This window comes from Cryptomeria japonica, chromosome 7 (assembly GCF_030272615.1).
Source record: "Cryptomeria japonica chromosome 7, Sugi_1.0, whole genome shotgun sequence".
In the NCBI taxonomy this organism is placed as follows: domain Eukaryota; kingdom Viridiplantae; phylum Streptophyta; class Pinopsida; order Cupressales; family Cupressaceae; genus Cryptomeria; species Cryptomeria japonica.
In genome coordinates, this window is record NC_081411.1 from 187,139,787 (window position 1) to 187,165,143 (window position 25,357).

Consider the following 25,357-nt stretch of genomic DNA (forward strand, 5'->3'; position numbering starts at 1 on the left):
TTCATCAAACAGTTGGCAGAAAATTGAACCACTCAATATTTCTGAATTTAGTGCTTAGAAACAGCTGCAACTATCTTTTATTATCATGTGCATATTCACAAACATTTGCAGGCATTGAACAATTCATAGACATTTTAACAAATAGTTGTGATTCATCAACCTTTCATTGACAATTTCAGAAACAATCGGCCAAGACAAGCTCTCCTGGTATTTAATGTCAAGAGACAAGAGTGGAAACAACTATTATGTTATACGTTAAAAAGCCATGCAATAGACAGCTAACATTTTATGCACATTTCATGACAACACCATGCATTTGTCAAATGCTCATATTCACATTCGAAAATCACCAGACTCACAAGTAGCACCTTCAAAGGGTGATTATACAACTAGAAAGATGTTGATTCCTCCTTTAGACAACGAGTACTATAGCAGCCTTCAAAAATATAAAATTCTTCAATATTTCTGGACAAAAATCAGATTAGAGAAATCTCCTTTAATCCTTCCAATCAATGCAGTACAATGGTGAACCCTAGATGAATTCAGCTGATGAAAACTCATTGAGTTTCTGTCTGCTAGATTGATTGCCAAAAGGGTTTTTGTTCTTTGGCTGAAGAATGAACCTTGTTAAATATCTGCAATAAGCTAGGGTTTGATAAAATTTTTCATTTGTTTTTCCAAAAGTGACTTTTTAATTTAACTTTACATTTAAAGCCTAAAAAGTAAGTCACATTTAAATTGAATTGTCCAACTTAAGAAAATTTTAAATAATTAATTAAATGCAAGTCTACTGAAAAATGACTCTATTTTGATAGCTTAATTTAATTATTTAATTAATTATTCTCTTATCATATCTCTATCAGCTTACAGGAATTAAAATAGGCTAAGGGACTCTACTAATTGCTTACACCTGCAAAGGGGACATTACACATTCTACATTACTTTCCTCCACACTTAAGTTTTTTTTGCTTGTTTGAGGACGGTTTAAATCAACTATTAGATTTATTTCACTGTAACAATCCCATTTATCTTCCTTGTTAGAGTGTTTCTGTTGTTTGGTTTTATAATAACTTCTTTCTTTATTCTTGCTAAACTTATCAGGCCTAATATCTTCTATTGTTCGGGTTTCCCATTTTAGAAGCTTTTGTGACGCTCCAGGTTGATCTATTGGTGCCTCAATATCTTGATTTGAAGCTCCATCGTGTTCAAATTGTCTGTGACATAATCTGATCCTTGTTTTCTTCTGATGAAGGTTGCAAATTTTGCTATGGGTTATTTTTATTTACAGAAATTTGAGGTGAAGATTCCAAAACTTTTTCCAAGATGGTTATTCTCTACATCGATATATTTTGTACTAGTGTACACTACTTTTCAGGCATCTTTGAATGTCTTGTTAAAGTTTCTCTGTCAGGTTTGTAGCATACCAAGCATATTGAGAAATATGCAAAGAATTACATTTAGTCAATGTAAATTAAAACTGTATATCTATGTGGATGAGTAAAGGAACATACACTATGCCATGTTTGTTTCATCTCTTTTAAGTGGCCATTGGTAACCAAAATTACAATAATAATGTCATAAAGTGCATGTTTGCACTTGTATGTAGTTTGTTAAGTAGCTAGTTGTAGGTTATTAGTAAGATTGTTGAACTTCCATTAATGAGGTGGCTGTAGTAGAAAGTTTCTTATATATATATATATGTGTGTGTATGTATGTTTGTATGTATGTATGTTCTTAAATATATATATAATGCATCACTATCTCCATGAGCACACAAATTCTTCAAATTTCATTTCTTAGGTTTTTAGCAACATTGATATTATAACTATATCTCATCGAGGAAGCCCAATAAGTTGGGTACAACACCAATTGTAGGAAATTTGAAGGAGGTTGGAAAGAGAGGAGGTCAAAACGCATGAGATTGAAAAAATCTTTGAAGGAAATTAAATTTCACCATAGTCTATATCTCCAATTCATGGCCATGCACGATAATTCCATGATTGATGAAATGTAGTTCCAATTTAAAAGTTCATGGTTCCGTTATTTATTAATGAGTCGGAACGAATTACATATAGACGATTTACAATACAATGTTTTTAAATGAAACAATCGTTATCTGAGACCAAACTTAGAAACTATCTAAGAAAACTAAATACAACTAAATAAAAACTAAATGACAATTAAACAATAATTATATACTCTAATACCCTCCCTTAATGGTGATTGTACCAACTACACCAAGTTGCCCCCTAAATTTTACAAACTTGATCGGGCTTAGATACTTGGTGAGAATGTCTGCAGTCTGGTCCATAGTTGGAACATAGTGCAAGATCACAATTCCATCTTCAACAAGTTGGCCAATGAAATGACAATGAAGCTCAACATGTTTGGTGCCCCGATGGAAGACTGGATTCTTGGCAAGTTTTAACACCCCTTGATTGTCACAGTACAAGGGTGAAGGCCCTACTTGAGACATTTTCATGTCAAAAACATCCTTTGAAGCCAAACTGCCTCACATGCTGTCTTTATAGTTCTCCGATACTCTGCTTATATCAAGAAAAGAGCTATTGCCTGTTGCTTCTTACTAGTTCATGTGACTGCACTTGTACCAAGACTGAAGACATACCCAAAGGTAGACTTCCTGTCGTTAACAAAACTTAGCCAATTTGAGTCTGTAAAACCAATCAGTTGACGATCTTTGCTTTTGTTGTATAGAATGCCAAAGTCAAGTGTCCCTTTCACATATCTCAGTATATGCTTCGCTGCAACCCAATGTTTTGCTTTTGGGGTTGTCATGAAACAAGATATGTAGCTCACAACATAATTGAGATCAGGTCTAGAGGCTGTAGGATAGATGAGACTGCCAACTAGTTGCCTGAATGCCAATTCATTCATCACATGTGAATTTGATTTGGCTGATAGTTTCAGCCCTTTCGCCATAGGTGTATATGAAGGTTTGCAATCTTGCATCTTGAACTTCTCCAACAAACTCCTCGCATACTTTGACTGAGAGATGAAAATGCTGCCACTTGTCTGCCAAACCTCTACATTGAGACAATAATGCAGAAGTCCCAAATCTGTCATATCAAATCCTCCAGTCACGATTTTTGTAGAGTCGACCCAAGAAAATAAAGGACTGTTGTGAACATACGATGCAATGTCTAACAAACTCGTGGAACTACACCCAGATCGTGGAAGAAAACGCGAAAAAAATGTCCTTGGTTTTTTTAAAACACGAACCCGCGAGCTTTAAACACCCCCGCGTGATGAAGAAATCCACAAACTGACATTGAAAAACGACACAATTTGCACGAAAACAGATTTTGTGAAACCGCAAAAATACCGATAAAAAACGTCCAATGGGATCAAGAAAAAACTTCACAAAATCAGACGAATTTGCAGATGACCCGCCAAAAAACTTTCGATTTTATTGTTTAAAATAAATTAGAGAAAAAAACTTGAAAAATTGTGGTTTAGCCACAAATTTATTTAACCACTGCATTATTCTTTCACATAATGTGTTTAATGTCAAAATAATAGGTTTGTAGCTTACCCATTTTTTCTATCTAGCATTCAAATCCTTTTGATTAAGGAAGAACTTGAAGCTGTTATGATCTGTTTTCACTACAAACTACCCACAAACCAAGTATTGCATAAATTTGTCTTTTGCATGCAGGATGGCTAACATCTCTTTGTCATAAATAGAGAAGCTACTCTTCAATTCCTTGAGTTTCCTACTCTCAAATTCTATAGGGTGTATATTTTGCATCAACTTTGCTCCAATCTCATCTCCTAAAGCATCACATTCTAAAATGGAAGGAAGTGAAAAATTTAAAATAGCAAAACAAGACATGAACTCATTATCTCCTTGAGCTTGTCAAAATTTCTTTGTGCTGAAGTGCTCCATGAGAAGGCTCCATTCATCAAATGCGTCAATGGGGTTGCAAATTTCGAAACCCCTTCATAAGCCTTCTGTAGTAGCTACAAAGTCCAACAAATCCCCCCAAGTGGGACAAGGTCCTAGGTCTAGGCCAACCCTATATCACATTTGGATGCCTTGGTGTAGAATGATTGCTGCTCTAGTATGCTAGCCACCTCATTGATGTCATGAAAGAAAACCAAAATAAATTTCCTCAATTGTAAAATAAATCCTTGATTCATGCATGATTGGAATGTGGCAAGTGCATTATTCAACCCAAATGGCATGACCAAGAAGTCATAATGTCCATAATGACATCTAAAAGCTGTTTTGTGCATAGCCTCATCTGTAACCCTTATTTGATGATATGCTAATTGCAAGTCAATCTTGGAGAAGTACACCACACCATGAAATTCATCTATCACCACACCAGGAAGCTCATCTATCAACTCATCGATCTTGGGTATGGACAGTAATTTTTAATTGTCTTCTTGTTGAGGGCTCTATAATCAATTCAGATCCTCATAGTACCATCTTTTTTCTTGTTTAACACTAGGGAAGTAGCAAATGGGATAGAGCTAGGCTCTATTTGCCTTCTTAATATCGTATCTTCTAGGATGACGATAAGGAGTAGTGATGATGGGTTTTGCTCCTTCCTTTAAGCTCACTTACATATTCAAAGCCCCTTTTTGGTGGTAAACCTAGAGGAATTTCTCTTAATACCTTCCTATGTGTATCCAAGATGGATTGAATGTCAACGTGATAAGACCTCTCATCGTTGGATGGACTTGTATTTGCAATTAAACACTTTACTGCCCAAGATACTTGTTCTCTACAAAAATCCCTCTATACTCTTAGCTTAAACAACCATGGGGCCTCGATTGGATAGGCCACTATTGAACTTGAATTTCATCTCCATAGTCTAATAATTTTGAGTGTATTCATCAAGTGAGTGTAACCATTACACTCCCAACACTAAATCCATCTCACCAATGCGAATCACATAGAAGTCATCTTCCATCTTTTGCCCTCCTAGAGTCAACTACACCTGTTGAATTCTTTGATTGCATGGAATAATGAATCCTTCAACCATTGTAACATTCAACCCCTCAAAATTTCTGTTCTCAAACCCAACTTAGTCACCAAACCAATGAAGTTGTGGGTTGTTCCCACTTTCAATCAAAACCGTCACTTTGCAAACTTGTAAAATTCCCCTAATTCTAAGAGGGTGGTGTCTAGGTGCTTCAGAATGTTCTGTAAGTGTGCCCCTTGAAGTATCTCCTTGTATCTTCTCCTCGTGCTCAATCTCACCCATCAGAATCTCAAGCTTGGAGTCCTCAAGCTCTAAATCCTCATCGGATACTACTGCCTCAATGTAATGTACCTATCCGTTTTCCAAGCATATATGTTCAGGATCCCATGGCTTTCTACATGTGAAACATAACTTCTTTCTTCCAAGCACATTCGTAGACTCCTCTATCTTGCTTGGCATCGGGAGGTAATGCCTTGGGTTGGAAAACATACTTGTGCAAAGGTCTCCTATTTTGTTGTGATGGTAGGACTTATTCTTGATTGTATTATCCTCCAAACTCAAGGTCCTCTGAATAGCATCCTACATAGATGCAAGCTCAAAAGCCCTAACCAAGCCTCAAAGTGACTTATATAGTCCCTCAATAAACAAGAACATAAGTGTCCTCGTTGTAATATTTGACACCTATTGATGGGTGTTTTCTGACCACACCAACATAGAATAAAGTTTCCAAAGGACACTCTATCCTTACTCGAGCAAAATCCCGTGTATGCTAAGATTGCGAAGATCATACAAGTGACTCCAAGGTTCCTATTGTGAACGTGCGACTTTATGATGGATATGAGCTCATTTGGCTTGATGTATGTTGGTAATCCAAAGGGGACTTACGTGAGGCTAACGATCTTTTAAGGAGACTTAAACAAATTTAGGCTTAAAGGAAATATGCGAATGATTTGGCAATGACAAGTGCTTTTGAAACGTTTTCAATGAAATATGCAGAAAGTAAATGAGAACAGGGGTTTGAGATACTCTATTCTAATTCTGAAGAACTCAAAAGACGATGGTTCAGGTGAAATTGACCACACTTTGTTTCGCCAACCTAGACAACCACGCAAAGGAGGTGCAATTTTCAAAGGTTGTGCCAAGAATTTTCACACCATCAAGGAGAACAATGCACATTCGATGATCGAAGTTAAACATCCACATAAAAGGCTCAGACGAACCTTACATTGCAAGTAGAAATCATCTATTTGCAAAAGGTATGAGCAAATGATTTCACCATAAAACAATATTATCCATCTCGTTCATCTAATTGCTTGAAAACAAATCTAATCTACTCGAGGAGGGGAAACCATGCAAACTTTAAAACAACACAAGTAATCACCAAAATTCAATGAGTTACTCTTATTATCTTGACAGTTTATTGCAACAATTTCACACAAATTCTCCCTCTTGTTACAAATGAAGGGGCAAACCCCTTTTATAGACCCCCAAAAATGAAATGGACGACCAAGATCAAATTGGCACCAAGGGCTAAGATTTCACCATGCAAACCCTAATTAGGGTTTGACCAAAATGACCCATGTGGTGCCAAGTACTGGGCCTAGTAATTAATAAGGCATCACACCCACTATGCATTTAATAGGCCACTCTAATGGCAAATGCAATGAACTGAGCCATGACGGTTTCAAGTTTGCCCACAGAGACACTTGGCACAGTCTCGAGCTTATACTCCAAAATAGCTATGCCCTCTTCACACTTGTAGAAAATATTCTCCCATCCTGCCATTGCCTCTTGAGTTCTATGCATGATGCCTAAGAATACGGAAACATTTTCCAGGTTGTCCTCAGAGAAGGATTCCATGAAAAAAGATTTCTTCCAGCTTGTTTCTTCAAACCTCAAAAGGATATAATTTTAATCAAAACACCAGAAAGGAAGGGAATAATCTACAAAATCATGTTTTGTACAGCCCATTTCAAATCTGATTACACTAGCTGGATGGAAATTAGGGGGATATCTGCAACAACGCACAGAAAATTCACTAATCAGAACCTAACGAACTCAGAAATTCGAATTCTTCTTCAAAAATGTTGCATATGTGCTCTCCTTGATAGCACTCAGATTTTTTTTCCTTGATTAGGTTCGCAATCTCCTTAGCAACTTTCAGATTTCCTTCTTTGAAATTCGCAGTCCTAAATCTGCTCTGCAAATGGAATTTATTTTGTTTGAATTGAATGATTGATTTGCTTGTTTGATCTCTCATATATAAGCATTTCAATGTAGGGTTGTGCCTCTTTGCATTAGGCCGACTCAGAAAATGTTTTAAATTTGTTTTGAATTTCAATTACCTCTTAGAGAGGTTGGCCAATTCTTATTTGCAAAAGTCATTTTGATCTAATTATGATATAAATATCCCAACCGTGGTGGACTTTTGAAATGTTTTGCACAATGCAAGTCAGACTTTTGAAATGTTTTGCAATGATGCAAGTCAGACTTTTTGATTGTTTTGCGCAAGGCGGAGTTTGTTACAGTTTTGCACAAATGCAATTCAGAGTTTGGTTCAGTTTTACATTATTTCATGATGTCGAACCTCTTGAATGATTTGCACTTGTCTACCTCTTAAGGGCGAAGTTGTTGAATATTTTGCACAATGAATGTAATTGGGTCTTTTGAAGGTTTTGTACGATGCTCATTGCTGATCAGAGTTTTTGACAACTTTGCATTCTTATCAATCAAAGATCGGACTTTCAATCATTCTTGCAATGTGTAAAGTCGGAGTTCTTGAATGTTTTGCACAAGGAGGATCAGAGTTTGAATTGAATGTGCAATGATCAAACACTATGCTAGGTCGGACTTAGACAAATCTTGCAATATGCCAAGTCAGAGTTTGATGTGACTGAGCAATATTTGGATCAGACTTTTAGCAAGTTGTGTATTCTTAGGTCTGAGTTTTAAACATTTTTGCAACATGGTAGGCCCGAGCTTTGAGAAGTTTTACACTCTGTGCAAGTCGGACTTTGCTCAAGTTTGACATATTCCTAACAAGGTCAAAGTTTGATGCAAATTCAACATTCTTCTCCCTTGGGCAAAGTTTGTAGCTTTTTTGCAATATGCCAAGTCGGAGTTTAACAAAGATTCACATTCTCCCCTTTCCCTTTGGTGGGCTTTATGACAATATTGCATTTGAAGGTTGAAGTTTATGACCATTTCGCATTCTTCATCCCAGCTAGGTTTGAGTTTGCAGGATCAATGTTTCAATCATTCCAGCACTTTACCAAGGCGGAGTTTGCTATTCTTTCATCAGCAAGGGCAAGATTTAAGAGATTAATTGTGTTTTGCCCCTATGACTATGGTGAAGTTGGGATGAGCTTTGTATTTTTGACCCCTTTAAGCGGCAAACTCCTATTTTGCTCAACACTTAGACAAAAGTGCACTGCAACTTTAATGCTTTCAACCACTTATGTAGTTTGACCATTTGATTTGTTGCACTTGACAATTCTAGTGTTCATGCTCAGTATTCTAAAGCAAGACTTGCATATGTAATACTTGCTATTCCTAACGGAATCGCAAGTAGATTTTCCACTCCAACATTTGAGCTTGCATTTCAACAAGTTGCCTTGACAACATTTTTACAACTTTCTTGCATTTTTGACAATTTTGATGAGTTGTACAACTTTGAGCAACTTTCATCATCAAACCTCAATCTTGACACTTGAATATTTATCTTAGGCTCAAAACAATATCATTTGACTCAATCACCCTAAGGACAAAGCTTGCACTCCTCCTTGGACTAACCAAACCAACCCTCTCATACGCAAAGGCTAAAGACTAAGAAACTACTGCCAAGCTAAGCAAACTAAGAAACAACTACACTAAAAGCAAAAAGATGGGGTCCCCATTTGCAATGGGGTGATGTGTGATAATGTCAAAACAATTGGAAAGTCCATCAAATGAACATGGAGTGCATTTCTCAATGGTGACTTGGAGGAAGTGTACATGTCTCAGCGTTAGGGTTTTCAGGTTGCAATAAAAGAGCATCAAGTATGCAGATTGGTAAAAGCTTGTTATGACATGAAGCAGACACCTAGGGCATGGTACATAAATTTTTGAAATGTATTTGGTTCAACGGGGATTCCAGAGACGTTCTTCAGATCCAAATTCATACATCAAAAGTGTTGGCAATAATATCATTCTTTTGGTCATTTATGTAGATATCATGATTACCAGTATTAAGACACATTTTATTGAACAAATCAAATTTAACTTGAGTAAAATTTTTGACATGATAGACTTGGGCCTCCTACATTATTGCTTAGGTGGTTTGGTAGACAAGAGGTTGCATTTTTATTTCTCAGTCTAAATATGCCAAGAGTTTGCTAGACAAGTTCATAATCATAGATTGCAAAATCTGTTGATTTTAGTAATCAGATTTAAAGTAATTAACAGAAACTGAAAAAGCAACACATTATGGCACAAAACAGCACAAGAACAACACAACAGTACCCTGGGAAAACCTCCCTCTTGGAGGAAAAACCCAGCATCAAAGATCCAGATCAAGTCTTTTATTCATAAGCAGATTACATGAACAGTATAGATCATTACTTATCTGATTGTGGTATCAACCTAGGGCAGATTCACAGAGACTTGGCCCAACTCAAATCAATGTATATGCTGATGCAGAATATCAATCTTGCTGTCTCAGAAGGGGCAGAATATCAGCGCTACTTGGAGAGGGAGATCGAAGCAGTATGAAGACACCAATTCGCCCAGCAAGATGCCTAAAAAGTTCGCTCAAACTGATTATCCTTGTCCTGGATCAGATTCGCTCTAGATGACAACTTGAATGATAGGAGATTTAGTTCGGATAAGGCACATGAGAAATTCGCTTAAATGAAAATGATGTGTTATACTCATGATTTATCCAAGTCGGCTGGGCAAGGTTGCCGCCCTTTTACATAATTTTGCAATTTGCCTTTTAGCGCTTAATTTGGGGCCTACATAAATTTTACAAGTTTATAATATGATTAATCGCTCATGTTATTACAATATGATTAAATTTTAATTGCCACAAGGCAACATTAAAATATAATCCGAACTAGCTATCCATTTCAACAAAATCTTGTCTACACTTATGGAGAAAGGGCTGAAGCTTTCAGCCAAAATTGACTAAAGGTGATCAATGATTTAGCATTTAGGCAACTAGTGGGTGACCTTATCTATCTTACAACCACTTGACTTGACTTGACTTGAGCTATGTTGTGAGTCACATTTCTAGATTCATGACAACATCTAAAGTAGGACATTGGGTTGCAGCTAAGAGGGAGTTGAGATATTTGAAAGGGATATTTGACTTTGGCATTCTGTATTGTTGTGACGTATTCACCCATCGCCCCATTGCAAATGGGGACTCCCACTTTTTCGCTTTCTAGGATAGTTGTCTTAGCTTAGTTGTTGCTTGTTGTCGAGTCTTTGCTATTAACCTTTTGCATGTAGTTGCCCAAAAGCTAGTTGTAGTTGGCATAAAACACATCTTGTTATTTTTGGCATAAAACACATATTGTTATCTACCGAAGTATTAATTATTTTTATTAAGTGAGTTGTCACTCTCGGGTAGTTAGGTGTTGGTTGGTTGACGGTTGTGCATCTCTTGGCAACCGTTGGGTTCTTTATAAATATTGTGTACCACCAAGGAAGGTGGTATGGTATTGTCGGATCTATTGTAATCCTTGGTCGACCATCTCTGGTCTTCTTCTCTGTAATAATTGTATGTGCGAATAAAGATATATTTTACTGCCGTGTCTGGTATGCATCGTCATGTACAATATTATTTCCTGTATTTAATTTATCAGTTGTATCGGCAAACACTGAGATGAAGTGAGGTTCAACATTTCCTTGGCCCTCCAAAGTCTTCAACCTGCTTCTCCCAGCACTGTTTGTGGGTGCCCAAACCCGATCACACTCATTTCCATCCCTCACCATTGCCCTCAACATTTCACCTTTCCATTTCCTTCCATTTCCACCTACCTCTACTTTCACCCACATTCTCTAGACCTCCCTCCATTTCCGTATGCACCGCCTTCCCTTCTTTTCACCCATCCACTATCTTACTCCCCTACATTTCCATTTTTCCTATCATATCCTAAAACTTCATTCACTATCCCCATATACCCCATCCTAACCTCCTTACCCATCTACCTATCCTCATCAACTACCTTTATTCCCCTAAACTCACCTGTCTTAACCCACATCTCATAGCCTTTGTTGAAAGATCCCAAATGGATCCTTTTGCTGTTGCTGCTGTAAATTCTTAATTAAACACACTATATTTTTGTAATTTTTCGGTGATCTTATAGAATAGACATAAGTTGCAGAAAGGGATTGTTTCTTTTTGGGTTTTGATGTTATAAGTAAAGTAATTGATAAATAGCAACAATTGTGAATAAAACTGTAAACAATGTTCATATGTAAGAACACTTAAGCAATCTGAAAATATTGCAAATCATACCAGGGAAATAACCTAGTTTTGTATTTAGCAAGAATCCATACATTTATTTGATGCCAGATGGAGGAATATTACTGGCAACGAATAAGGAAGACCAAATAAGCCGAATACAACCCCTCAAGCCAACATACAAACAAGGCGTGGTTGCAAAGGAGGCGTGGAAGCTGCTGCAAATCACGTGCCAACTGAAATAGACCAGCTGCCCTGTTGAAACCCCCAATATGCACGCTGAATCTTTAGGACAAGAAGATGTGTCTTCTACCTTTGACAATCTCTGTGCAATCCTGGATAAATCCACTGTCAACTCCTGCTGAGGGCTACGCCCCAGAAAGCTTAGACCTGGGGTTTGCATCCCATACCAAAATCACTCTTCCAGAGCAATTCCCAAATTCGCAAGTTTCAAAATGATCAAAGATGCTATCAATTAGGTTTTCATCTCCTTATAACTCCTTTCCCTTTGCAAGTCGAACCCTAAAGAATAATAAAGCTTGCGCTTTATACTTAAAGTGACACTTTCCCAATTATGGCGTCAAACTATAGAAAAATATCACTTTATTGAGAATAAATAGCTTCAAGCATCCAAAAAGACTCCGGGAGGTGAGAATCATGTAGCAAAGTTCAAGACCTTTCCAACGAGCTATAACACATAGGCATATCAAACCAGATGAAGCCAAAAACCCCTTATTACTCCGAAATGGCTATATACATAGCCTTATTTTAATTTATTTAATCGCTAACTTAGGAAATATTTAAATATATTAAAATATTTCCATAGATCCAATAATAGCCCAAAATAACCAACCAAACATGAATCTGACTTCGTCACCTGTCTGTGACTGATGTCGGACAAGATGGGCCAACTGGCAGTCCCATCCCTAAAATCTAGGGATACTCCTAGAAATTAGGAAACACACCCAATCTTTTTGAAACTGAAACCATGGTATGGTCCCGTGGAACCTCAAATATGGAAACTGCGCCAACCTCCTAAAAAGTAGGGAATTGCCCTAAAAAGTAGGAACCTCTCTCCAAACACCTGTAACTGCTTAAAAGGATCCTGCTCTACTCCTTGGTCCCCCAGGTGGTCACTGAGTCAACTGCCAGTTCTCCCTAAAAAATAAGAACTGTCGTTTGAAGGTCCAAAATGGCTCACGGAGCCCCTGCAAAGCTCCCTGACCCTTAGAATGAGTCCCATAACCATGTCATTGATCTACGGGAACTCGAATGGTAGGTCAACCTCTGCTCATCTCATGTCACCTAGAAAAGGGGACATTACATTTGCCTCCCTTTTTTCCCTAAGCTTAAGTCTACCTCACACCCATTCAACTACCCATCGCTACCCACACTACCCTACCCCTACCCCTATCCTATCCTAACCCATCTTCCTTCACCTAGGCTAAACCCCATCCCATTATAGCCTACACCCCCTTTACCCTTCCATTACCCCTTTTACCTCCCACTCCACTTTATTCCCCAACATCTCCTAATTCCTCCCACATCCTAAACCTCCTTATCCCACATATCTCCTACCTTCATCATCCATACCCCTTATGTCTCGCTTTCCCCAAATTGTCATGTCCCTAGCAAATTAATACCAATTGGCGGTATTAATTTTTAATAAAATGAACTTTCCTTATTTTATATTAGTTCCAATAATGACTAATATATTATAATAAGAGTTCAATTTTTGATTCTTCAATAAAGATTATAAGTTTAATATTAGTTTTGCTTAACATTTTGGCTAACTATTATTTGATTAATTAATCTTTGCGGGAGTTGGTTTTCCTACGGGAATTTTACCCGCTATTTGTCTTTTAAAATAAGGATTTGGCAGAGAAGAAGACATGGAATTTATAAAAACAATGTTTGAAAAGAGAAATTGATTATTCATGAGATATCAATACCAGTTGAAGGATTCCTTTCGCCAGCCATTAACTGGCCTAATGGAACTATGAAGTAGTGAATCCCTAAAGAATAAAATATTGGCGGAATTACTTTTCAAATACTAGCTAAGGGAAACCCAACAAAAGATTGGCAGAGTGGCACGCAAATTTCAATCATTTCTTGTGTTCAGAAGGCACGCGAACTTCGTACCATTTTCCGTAAGGCTCGCAAACTGCGTCTGTATCAGAATATTGGCGGAGAGGCACGCAGACTTCTTTCATTCCCGTGTTTACCGACCGGCACGCGACTATCACCCATCTTCAGAACGGCTCACAAACTTCTTCTATCCTCTCGTGTATAGAATGACTCGCAATCTTTAGTTATTTTCCCGTGTACAAAAACGGTGCGCGAACTTCATTATTTCCAGAAGACCCGAATTCGGGTGTAGTCTCTGTCATGCCGGGCCCCTTTCGTGTCACGTGAATCAATAAACCCGATGACGGGTGTGGCCAGGATGTGTTCCTGCAGTGACGAAAAACCCAGGCAGATGTAGTGGGTGCCGTAAAGGAGACGGGACCAGTTCCAAGACGATAACACATGTGTGGAACATAGATCTTAATGCATTTGTTAATGAGGTCATCTGCTATTATGTTTAACAGCGAATGCATGTAGACTTCCCAGATAGCCGACAGTGACGGGATTGGGCACAAACAGTCTCTGCAGTCTCAGGTTCATCTTGAAATACTCTCTTGTATGTTGAATACTGACTGTCAATAAATGCTATCAATAAATCTGAAAGTTAAATTGAAATTGCATGTGTTAAATTATTAAATCCATAGGCAACGAGTTAAGTTAAATACCACATTTCCTGTGTAATTTGGACACATACATCAATTTGCAGTCAATCCTAGTAAGGAATTTTATAGTGGTATCAGAGCTCTTGAATCCTGCCAGCCTATAGGGTGTTGAAACTTCATGAAAACTTAATGCACAGTTGAGTATGCACCAGGGAAATTATAATTTCCGAAGTACTAGGGCTTGTCAAAACAGATTTCAAAACTCTCCTTTAGCACAGAGTAGTTCATCTATTTCGTTGGAAATTGAAGATAGCCACACCGAAACTGACGAGGAATTTATTTTTGAAACCAACTTGGGAGACGCGGATAACAATAGGGACTTGTTGGCTGCATTAATCAGAAGTCAGCAAGATATGCAAGATAATGTTAACAGAATGACCAACTTGATGACCCAATTTATGGATAATAATATAAACCAGCACCAACATAATGGAAGACAGAATAATCAACATCAAAATAATGGGGGAAACAATGGGGGTAGAGATAAACAGTTGGTCAATAATCAGCTAGAAAGAACAGGAACAACTAGACCTTTCATGCCTACATTTACTGCTAGAAACCAACCGCCTGAAAATGAACCTACAATAAGAGAAATACAGGAAGAAATACATCAGGATTGGTTAGGTTCGGGAGAAGAATTCAGATCAACAATGACATTTAGAGAATATTTAGATGTCAGAATAAAACATAGGCCAAGAGGGCAGAGAGGAAACAATAGTGAATTGCAAAGGAAAATTGGGAAAATGTCCATTGCTCATTTTGATGGAACAGGTAAAAAAACTGCTCAGGCATGGGTGCAAAAATTAGATACATACTTCCAATTAAATCCTATGTTGGAAGATGAGGCAATTAAATATGCCGCATTACATCTTGATGGTGTAGCACATGAATGGTGGCATCATGGGCAAGTAACTTTGGGTCATAATTTGATAAGTACTTATGTTGAGTTCACTGAGAAACTTATTGACAGGTTTGATTCTAAAGATCCTGAATTACATCTTAAAGATTTGACTCAGCTTAGGCAAACTGGAACTGTTGAGCAATATATTTCTGAATTTGAAAAATTAGCAGTTTTAGTTACTGAGATTTTAGAAAGACACAAGATTGTAATATTTATAGATGGATTGTCTGATTCCCTCAAAGGTTGGGTTAAGTCCTTAAACCCTCTTACCTTACAAACAACTGTCAAAAGAGCAAGAGAATTATAACCATCTTCAAAAGGAATTTTTTTTAATAAAGGACCACCTCCTAAACCAAAAAAAGACAAACAACCTTTCAATAAAGATAATTTCCCTAAAAACAGGTTAGATAAAGAAGAAAGGGAAGAGCTCAGAAGGAAAAAACTATCCTTCAGTTGTAGGAAAGCATGGCAGCCTGGACATAGATGTTTAGGGAAGGGAAAAATCCATTATATTGAGGTTATGTCTGACAGTGAGGATGAAGAGAATGTTGATCCTAACATAGAACGAGCATCACAAAACACAGAGCCAGAAACATGTACTAAACAAGGAGAAGGAGTAATAGCATCTATGACAGGAACTCCACATTATAATATTTTCTAAGTTAGAGGAGTTTTGAATGGACAGTGTCTGATTGTTATGCTTGATAGTTGTTCTACTCATAATTTTATAGATGCAGCACTTGTGGAAAGACGTGGTTTGCAGACTAAAAAACTTGAGGGATTTGATGTTAGAGTAGCAGGTGGAACTAATTTGTCTAGTACTCATAAAGTTCCTAAACTGAATATTACTCTTGGCAAATATACTGCTACTGATGATTTTTATGTGATTGATTTGGCTGACACTAATGTTGTCTTGGGCATACAGTGGATGGAAACATTAGATGAATATACACAGAGTTTTAAAAGAATGGAATTCTCTTTTAAAATTGATGATAAGAAGGTAGTCCTTCTTGGTATGTCTAACAATGGCCCCAGGATCGTTAGTGCTAAAAGAATGGAGGCTATTTTCAGACATGGAGATGTGGCATGGTCAACACAATGTTTAATCTCCAACAAGGTATCAGGCTTTGAATCTAAATCTTATCAAGATGATTTGTTAAAAGTATTAGATTCACATCATTTGGTTTTTAGTGATATTCCTCTAGGAGTTCCACCTGATAGGGTTTGAACATACTATTGAATTAGAAGAAGGTACTAAACCAGTTATCACAACTCCCTATAGACACCCTAAAACATTCAGGGATGAAATAGAAAAGGCAGTTAAGGAATTGTTGGATATGGGGCATATTAGACCGAGTTCTAGTCCTTTTGCATCATCTGTAGTGTTGGTAAAAAAGAAGGATGGAACTCTTCGTATGTGTATTGATTACAGAGCTCTTAACAAGAAAACAATCAAAAACAGGTATCCAATTCCTCGAATTGATGAATTGTTAGATGAATTGCATGGTGCTATTTATTTTTCTAAAATTGATTTGAGATCAGTATATCATCAAATTAAATTAAGAGACTAAGATATTCATAAAACTGCTTTTCGCTGTCATTATGGTCATTATGAATTCTTGGTTATGCCATTTGGTCTAACAAATGCTCCAGCCACATTTCAGTCCTGTATGAATCATATCTTTAACAAACAGTTACGAAAATTTTTGCTAGTTTTCTTTGATGATATATTGATTTATAGCAAAATTTGGGAAGAGCATTTGAAACATATTGATATAGTTCTTGGTATTATGGAATCTCAATCACTGTATGCAAAGGCGTATAAATGTGAATTTGGAATGATTGAAATTTTGTATATAGGGCATATGATCAGTGCAGCAGGGGTACAGGTTCATCAAGAAAAGATAAGAGCCATTTTGGATTGGCCACGACCACGAAATCTTACAAAATTAAGGGGATTCTTTGGTTTATGTAGTTATTACAGGAGGTTTGTTAGAGGTTTTTCACAGCTTGGGGCACCCTTGACAGATCTTACCAAAAAAGGGCCATTCCGATGGACTGAGGAAGCTCAATAGGTATTTGAGAAACTTAAAAAGGTAATGAGTTCTTGTCCAGTACTTGCTCTTCCAGACTTTAATCAGCCTTTTGTGTTGGAATGTGATGCTTCTGGTGATGGAATAGGGGCAGTTTTAATGCAAAACAAACATCCTATAGTTTATGAAAGCAGGAAACTTAATAACCTTGAGAAATTGTATTCTATCTATGATAAAGAAATGTTGGCATTCATGCACGCATTGACAAAATTTAGACAATATTTGGTTGGCAACAGATTTGTAGTGAAAATTGACCTTAACAGTTTGAGATATTTCTTGGGACAAAAAGATTTAAATGACAGGCAACAGAAATGGGTCAGTAAGATCCAAGCTTATGATTTTGAGATTGAATATGTAAAGGTTAAAAATCATGTTGCAGATGCTTTATCTAGAAGGCTTGAAATCAATGCGTTATCTGTAGTAACAGCTGATTGGAAATCTTTATTGTTGGTTGAATATTCAAAGGATTCTTTTGCATGTGATTTGCTAGATGGTAATATACAGGATGATAAATATACAATTATTAATGATGTTATCGATTACAAGGACATGATTTATTTAATTCCAGGATCGAAGTTGAAAGAAAAAATCCTCCAATCTATGCATGATATTCCTCTAGCATGGCATCCTGGATACTTCAAAACGTATCGACAGATAAGAGAAAGGTTCACTTGGAAAGGATTAAAAAACGATGTCCTACGTTATGTCAAGGAATGCACCACTTGCCAGCAAAATAAAGGAGAGCAAACTTATCCTGTAGGTTTATTACAACCACTACCTATACCAAATCAGAAATGGGAAAATATATCAATGGATTTCATCACAGGTTTACCGAGATCCCAAGGTAAAGATTGTATTTTTGTTGTGGTTGATAGATTAACTAAATTTGCACACTTCTTATCTATCACTACAGAATTTACAGCAGTTCAGATTGCAGAGTTATTCTTCAGGGAGATTTTCTATTTACATGGTTTATCAAAGACTATAATCAGTGATAGAGATAGCAGATTTTTTAGTATATTTTGGGGGATCTTTTCAGATTGACAGGTACAGAGTTGAATCATAGTACCAGTTATCATCTGCAAACTGATGGACAGACAAAAATAGTGAACAAGTGGATCGAAGGTTACCTTCGTAACTATGTAGCTGGCCATCAGAAGGCTTGGGTTTGTTGGTTATATCTGGGTGAATATTGCTATAATACTACCTACCATATGTCAATTGGTGTGTCTCCTTTCAAAGCATTATATGGCTATGATGTAGTCTCTTTTCTTGACCTTGCTTTTGAGCAGAGTAATGTACCTAGATCTCGGGATTGGCTTCAAGAAAGCCAAGACATTTTGTCAGCTCTTAAGGAGAATTTGCAATATCGAACGCCATATCGAAGTGGGAGATTTGGTATTTCTCAGGTTGCAACCTTATTGGCAATCTTCTCTCAAACGTAGTGTGTCGGATAAATTGAAACCTTGGTTTTATGGTCCATATCAGGTAGTTCAGAAGGTTGGTACAGTAGTCTACGAACTTGATTTACCAGAGGATAGCAAGATACACAATGTATTTCATGTATCTTGTCTCAAGAAAGCTTTGGGTCAGCGGGTATCAGTTTTAGAAGATTTACCTCCTTTGAATGATGAAGGAAAGCTCGAAATGATTCCAAAAGTTATTTTGGACACATGTGACAGGCAACTGTGGAACAAAACTATCAGGGAATATCTCATCAAATGGAAAAATCTTCCTCAAGATGATGCCACCTAGGAAAATGAAAGAGTTTTGGAGTTGCTTGAGGGCAAGCAACACGAGGCAGGGGAGATTGTGATGTCCCTAGAAATTAATACCAATTGGTGGTATTAATTTTGAATAAAGTGAACTTTCCTTATTTTATATTAGTTCCAATAATGACTAATATATTATAATAAGAGTTCAATTTTTGATTCTTCAATAAAGATTATAAGTTTAATATTAGTTTTGCTTAACATTTTGGCTAACTATTATTTGATTAATTAATCTTTGTGGGAGTTGGTTTTCCTAAGGGAATTTTACCTGCTATTTGTCTTCTAAAATAAGGATTTGGCAGAGAGGAAGACATGGAATTTATAAAAACAATGTTTGAAAAGAGAAATTGATTATCCGTGAGATATCAATACCAGTTGAAGGATTCCTTTCGCCAACCATTAACTGGCCTAATGGAACTATGAAGTAATGAATCCCTGAAGAATAAACTATTGGCGGAATTACTGTTCGAATACTAGCTAAGAGAAACCCAACATAAGATTGGCGGAGTGGCACGCAAATTTCAATCATTTCTTGTGTTCATAAGGCATGCGAACTTCCTACCATTTTCCGTAAGACTCGCAAACTGCGTCTGTATCAGAATATTGGCGGAGAGGCACACAAACTTCTTTCATTCCCGTGTGTTCCGACCGACACGCGACTATCACCCATCTTCAGAACGGCTCACAAACTTCTTCTATCCTCCCGTGTATAGAACGGCTTGCAATCTTTAGTTATTTTCCCGTGTACAGAAACGGCGCGCGAACTTCATTATTTCTAGAAGACCCGATATCTTGTGTAGTTTCTGTCATGCCGGGCCCCTTCCGTGTCGCGTGAATCAATAAACCGATGACGGGTGTGACCAGGATGTGTTCCTGCAGTGACGAAAAACCCAGGTAGATGTAGTGGGTGCTGTAAGGGAGACGAGACCAGTTTCAACACGACAACACATGCGTGGAACAGAGATCTTAATGCATTTGTTAATGAGGTCATCTGCTATTATGTTTCACAGCGAATGCATGTAGACTTCCCAGATAGCTGACAGTCACGGGATTGGGCACAAACAGTCTTTGTAGTCTCAGGTGCATCTTGAAATACTCTCTTGTATGTTGAATACTGACTGTCAATAAATGCTATTAATAAACCTGAAAGTTAAATTGGAACTACATGTTTTAACTTATTAAATCCATAGGCAATGAGTTAAGTTAAATACCACATTTCCTGTGTAATCTGGACACATACATCAATTTGCAGTCAATCCTAGTAAGGAATTTTACACAAACATCCTCTCCTTCCCTTCCTCACGTGGCATTTCCCCTACCACTCTTCCCTTCCCCCACAACACTTCACATTTCTTTATCCATCCTTGCCACATCACGTTTTGGGCCCCACACACTCCAAAATGGAGAGTTAAATAGATTTTTTTTTAAGGAGTCTTTGGTGGGACCCACCAATTTTTGGCTTGGGAATTTAGAATGATTTTTTTTTGCATTGCATTGCATGGGCCCCACCAAAATTTTGAATTGAAATAAAAGGTTTTTTAAGGAATTATAAATAAATTGGAGAGCATCCACCTCACTCTACCCCTTCATCCCTTCCACCTTATCCCCTCCGTGGCACTTCTTTACCACATCACCCCATCTTTTTTGCCACAATATCCTCTTTAATGTTACACCTTTCCAGTCCGTTTTAACACCCGTGGCATATTTGGGCTGCATTAAAACTTTAGGATGAAGAATATAAAGCACATTTCAGTGTAAATTTAATGCAAATCTTCAAGTTCACAATGGAAGATTTGCTTCAAAGGTGGTGACATCTTTTTTTTGAGGACATTCAATGAGGATCGCCCAGCTAGTGCATACAGCAGCAACTGTGATATTGATCAAATTCTGATCATTTTGAGGCAGCAATCTTGATCTTTTACTTCAGTGAATTCACCTTGGCACTATAAAAATCAGAGATCACCCCGAAAGCATATTGATTCACTCAGCGATACATGATCAAGGAGATTTTGTTTTGAACTCAGGGTTGAAGGAACACGATATTGAGTTTTGATACGTCAACAGTGATTGAAAGGGCAGTGAATTTGTCACTCTTCAGCAAGTTTGACCTCTAAGGCGGCAATATAAATTTCTGATCTGAGACTTGAATCGTTTCAGTGGTTATCCAAGTCCAATCAAGGTGTCTTCATTTGTAAGGATTTTGTGACTTTGAAAGTGTGACATACCAGGCCTGCTAGTTGACAAAGCTTTGCAATGCGAAGGTTTTCAATTTCACCGATCATGTTTTGGTTTGCAAAGGTCCTGTAATCTGGCCTATCACGTTCGGAAAGCTGCCTAAGTTAGCTGATCAAATGGAGAGATGCAAAGACATTCAAATTAGCTGATCAAAGTGTTAAGTTGCAAAGGTGGCTTAGAAACCCGATCAAGAAATGACATGGTAAAGCTCCCTCAAAAATCCGACAATTGTTTGAAGGGCAAGTTAGAGGGTTACTTCAAGTGCATGGATCATGGAGCGAACTTCATGTGCATTGGTTTAGGAGCGAACCTCATGTGCTCCTAGTTGAGAGCGAATTTACCTCATTTGCCTAAGAAAAGATACAAAACTACTTTTGGATCATTCTCTTGAGCCAATTTGATAAGAATAATTTTGAGTTAAGATGAGGAAAGGCAAGTTTTGAAGGTCACTTCATGAGCATGCAATTCAGAGCGAAATTCATGTTCTCATCATTGAAAGCGAAATGTCTTAATGCACCTTCAAGACTAATCAAACATGAATTTTGACGCCAAAAGAAAATACAAATTTGTTTGAATTGTATCAAGTTGGCCAGCAAGGGTAAAACAAACTTAATTTTATTAAGTCAGGTCGGCCTACTTAGGGAGAGACACAACCTTTCCTTAATCGCCTATAAGAAGGTATTCAAGCATTCATTTCAAAAATTCAAACATCAAATGAAAACAAATCTTCCTCTCTAATTAGCGAATTTCATCAGCTGTTTAGCGAATTCCATCAGCAAGATAGCAAAGTCAATCAGCACTAAAGTGAATTTAGTCACAAAAGGAAAATTCGAGGTGCACATCCAGTGATCTAGAAGATCTAATTCCATCATTGAGCAGCAAAACTCATCAAAGAGCGTAGCGAAATTCATAAGTGGGATAGCAGCAAACTTCATCACAAAGACAGCGACCTCCTCTTATCAGACCTGCAAAACACATAAAATAAAAAATTATATCAAATTAGGAGGTTATATAGAAGGTATATATCATGTGTGTTTGATGTTCATTTGTTTATTTTGTAGGAGATGAAGAGAGAAATCAAGGGGATCACGTTAGAGGAGTATTGAAACAAGTCTCTCAAGGAGAAAATTTCAACATCAAGATCAAGATACAAGGAAGGCATCCTCAAGGGAACTTCATAAATAAGCACAAGAAGGTGATTGCACAAGAAGCGTTCACTTACACAAGGACATGATCCACAACATCAAGAACATGAAGGGAGTCACAGAGAAGGAACTCCAAAGGAGAGAAGCAGTTGTGACATCAAGGCTTCGTTCCAAGGCAACATCAATACTTCAAAACTAAGAGGAAGTCAAAATCTATACCTTGCACCTCCATGATTGAGGCATTCAAGAGGATAGTTTCAGAAGAGTTAATCAAAGTTAGAAGATCATCATCACCGCTGACACTGGATAATGTTGAGTATCAAGAAATATTCCTTCATGATGATCTACCAAGTCTACAAGTGCAAGTTGAAGTGGCCTCCCAGTCACTACTCCACCCATCAGAGAAGTTCCACATCAACATGTCCAGATGTGATGCCCCCACTCTTGACACAAGGGATCAACTTTGTGAAGTCTTTGAAAGAGACAAAGTTGTAGAAGAGACAACTAGATACACGGTCATACCACATGATCATCATTGATAATAGTATGCCGTTGGGGAATCAGCAGATACCGATACCATTCGTAGGCTACATACACAGTCTTCATATCGGACTGAGGTAGACAATTATAGAGGATCTAAGAATACGATGCCCTCAGAGCAATAAGTATTGATTATCGATTTCCTCCTAAGGAGGATATCGAGCATGATAAATGATTAACTACATCAACTGCATTAACTAATAATAATAATCGATTAGTTATTGAAAAGATGCGACAGTGATCAACGTGACTCTCTGGGCAAATAGATACCACCATCGATTGGCTCCATATATATGGGCAATCATGTCAGTAGAAAGGAGGAGGAGAGGGAAATGACGAAGAATTTCATGGGAAAAGAGAGCTTTTATACATGAAGAACAAATTGTGACCCAAAAGTATGTAGATCGCCTGACAATGTGAATAACTCGCCTTCAACAAAGGAGCTATAGACCATTCCGTTACACACAAGGTTTGGATGCAGAATCCTTCACAGTCGCAAGCACCGTGGAATCCATGATATAGTAGCACTATCAACATATAATCCAAGTATATCGAATTACAACAACATACGTCATCGGGATCATTACAATTTATAAATTCTATATACACTCTAAATTTTCATTAGAAATAATAAATACGATCTGAGTCACAGTAAGTACTTACTACAGAATAAGTAAGGGTGAGTCCCAGGTCAAGATCAGGCAAGGGACAAATTATATAAGGATTCATGACACATCTGTATATCTTAGTGTAACAAACCCTATTAAGAACATCATATGTAATACACCTGATATTACAGTAAATCGAATAATCAGACTATTTGTTCAATCACATCAGTGATAGCAATTATCAACTTGACTATTCCCATCATTGTAAAGGAGTCAATTGGCAAACTTATGAGACAGGTTAGGAAGGGGACATTACAGTCATATCAGAGCAAAAGTATCTTGCCAGCCTGTGGAAATTTAGTGAATGCAAACATATCAGCGAAGGAAGGGTAAAGCAGCCATGGCGGAGTAGTTGGCAAAGGAAATGAAGATGTTCATGGAGCAGACTAATGACAAGTTTGAGAAGACAAATCAGTTGATCCTTCGAGCCATTCAAAATATGAGCAATAACAATACTAGGGTCAATACCAACTTGGGAAGAGACACTCTCCAACCAATCTGAAAATGAGCATTCATCCCAAGGGTCCATCCTTAGATAGTTAGACCTACTATGACCTCATTCTTGCCAAGAGAAGAGCCCATGATGGGAGTGGAGGAACCAATAATTGAAAGCGTTGATGAGATAACAGCAATGTATGCAAGGCTAGACCCCGAAGTACAAGAGTGCATCCCTTTTAAAGAATATTACGAGGTTAGGACCCGAGCCAACTCGATAGAAGGAAGAAGCATGTTGACAAAGATCTCAAAGCTAGGTTGAGTAAAATGACATTACCATACTTTATGGGACCGGAAAATCTTTAGTGCAATTGTGGGTTCAAAAATTGGATACATATTTATCACTCAGTGCAATGACAGAGGAAAACACCATCAAATTTGTTACTTGTTGTGACGTTTTCACACATCGCCCCATTGCAAATGGGGACCCCCCTACACTTTAGGCCCACTTAGTCTTTTGTTTTGGTTTTAGGGGTCTTTTGGTGGTAGTCTCGTTAGTCTCTCTGCTTTGCAAGTGTTTAGGGGTCATATTGATTAAGTTTGCTTTCCGTTTGAGCAAATTTGGTAAAGTCTAGGGCTTGTTTCATCAATTTTAGGGTTTCTGCCTTTATTCCTAGATTTTAGGGGTTTCTGTTAGGGTTTTGAAAAAATTGAACATATAACTGGAATCAAGACCCTTCAAGGAACCCCCCAGTAAAATTTGAGCCAAAACAAAGCAACTTTCTATTTTTAAAAATTTCCTATTTTTAAGGGATCTAACCGAGTCCCGGAATGTCTTCATTTTGCCAAAAATCAAACTTACTATTTTTAGTAGGTTTCTTTTTTTAGTAAGTGCTTTCTTGACCTATTTTGCCCAAACCCTAACATTTTGAAACACTTACTATTTGGAAAAATCTATTTTGGCAGGTTCATCCTTGAAGACGCTGAAGACTGAACGTTCCCGAAGATCATTTCTAAATCTGGAAGAGTCAAAAGGCAGACAAGTTGGATCAAAAAATGGTTAAGTATGGAACTCCTATTCTAGAAGAGGAAAGCACACAAAATCATCCAAGTCTGGAAATTCACATCAATCCACCAATGTCATCCTGATCCGAAAATGGCCTGAAATTTCACCAAGTTTGAAAAATTTGAAAAATCTTCCAAAATCCAGAATTTGCATTATGATTCCTAGGGACCTGAAACCATTCTTAAACATCCTGCTAATATATATGAAATATAACTTAAAGTATAAGAAAGGAAAAAGACATATTGAAGATGCCACTTATAGTTAAGTGTTATATTTTATATATATATATGACCTGAATTGGTAGAAAACATCA

At 37.4% G+C, this 25,357-nt stretch overlaps 1 protein-coding gene across 2 annotated transcripts in view; it reads left to right on the forward strand.

The window, feature by feature from the left end:
* Positions 1-25,357, forward strand: part of LOC131056355 (probable protein arginine N-methyltransferase 6) — a 218,425-nt gene that overhangs the window by 136,654 nt on the left and 56,414 nt on the right. The window lies entirely within an intron of this gene.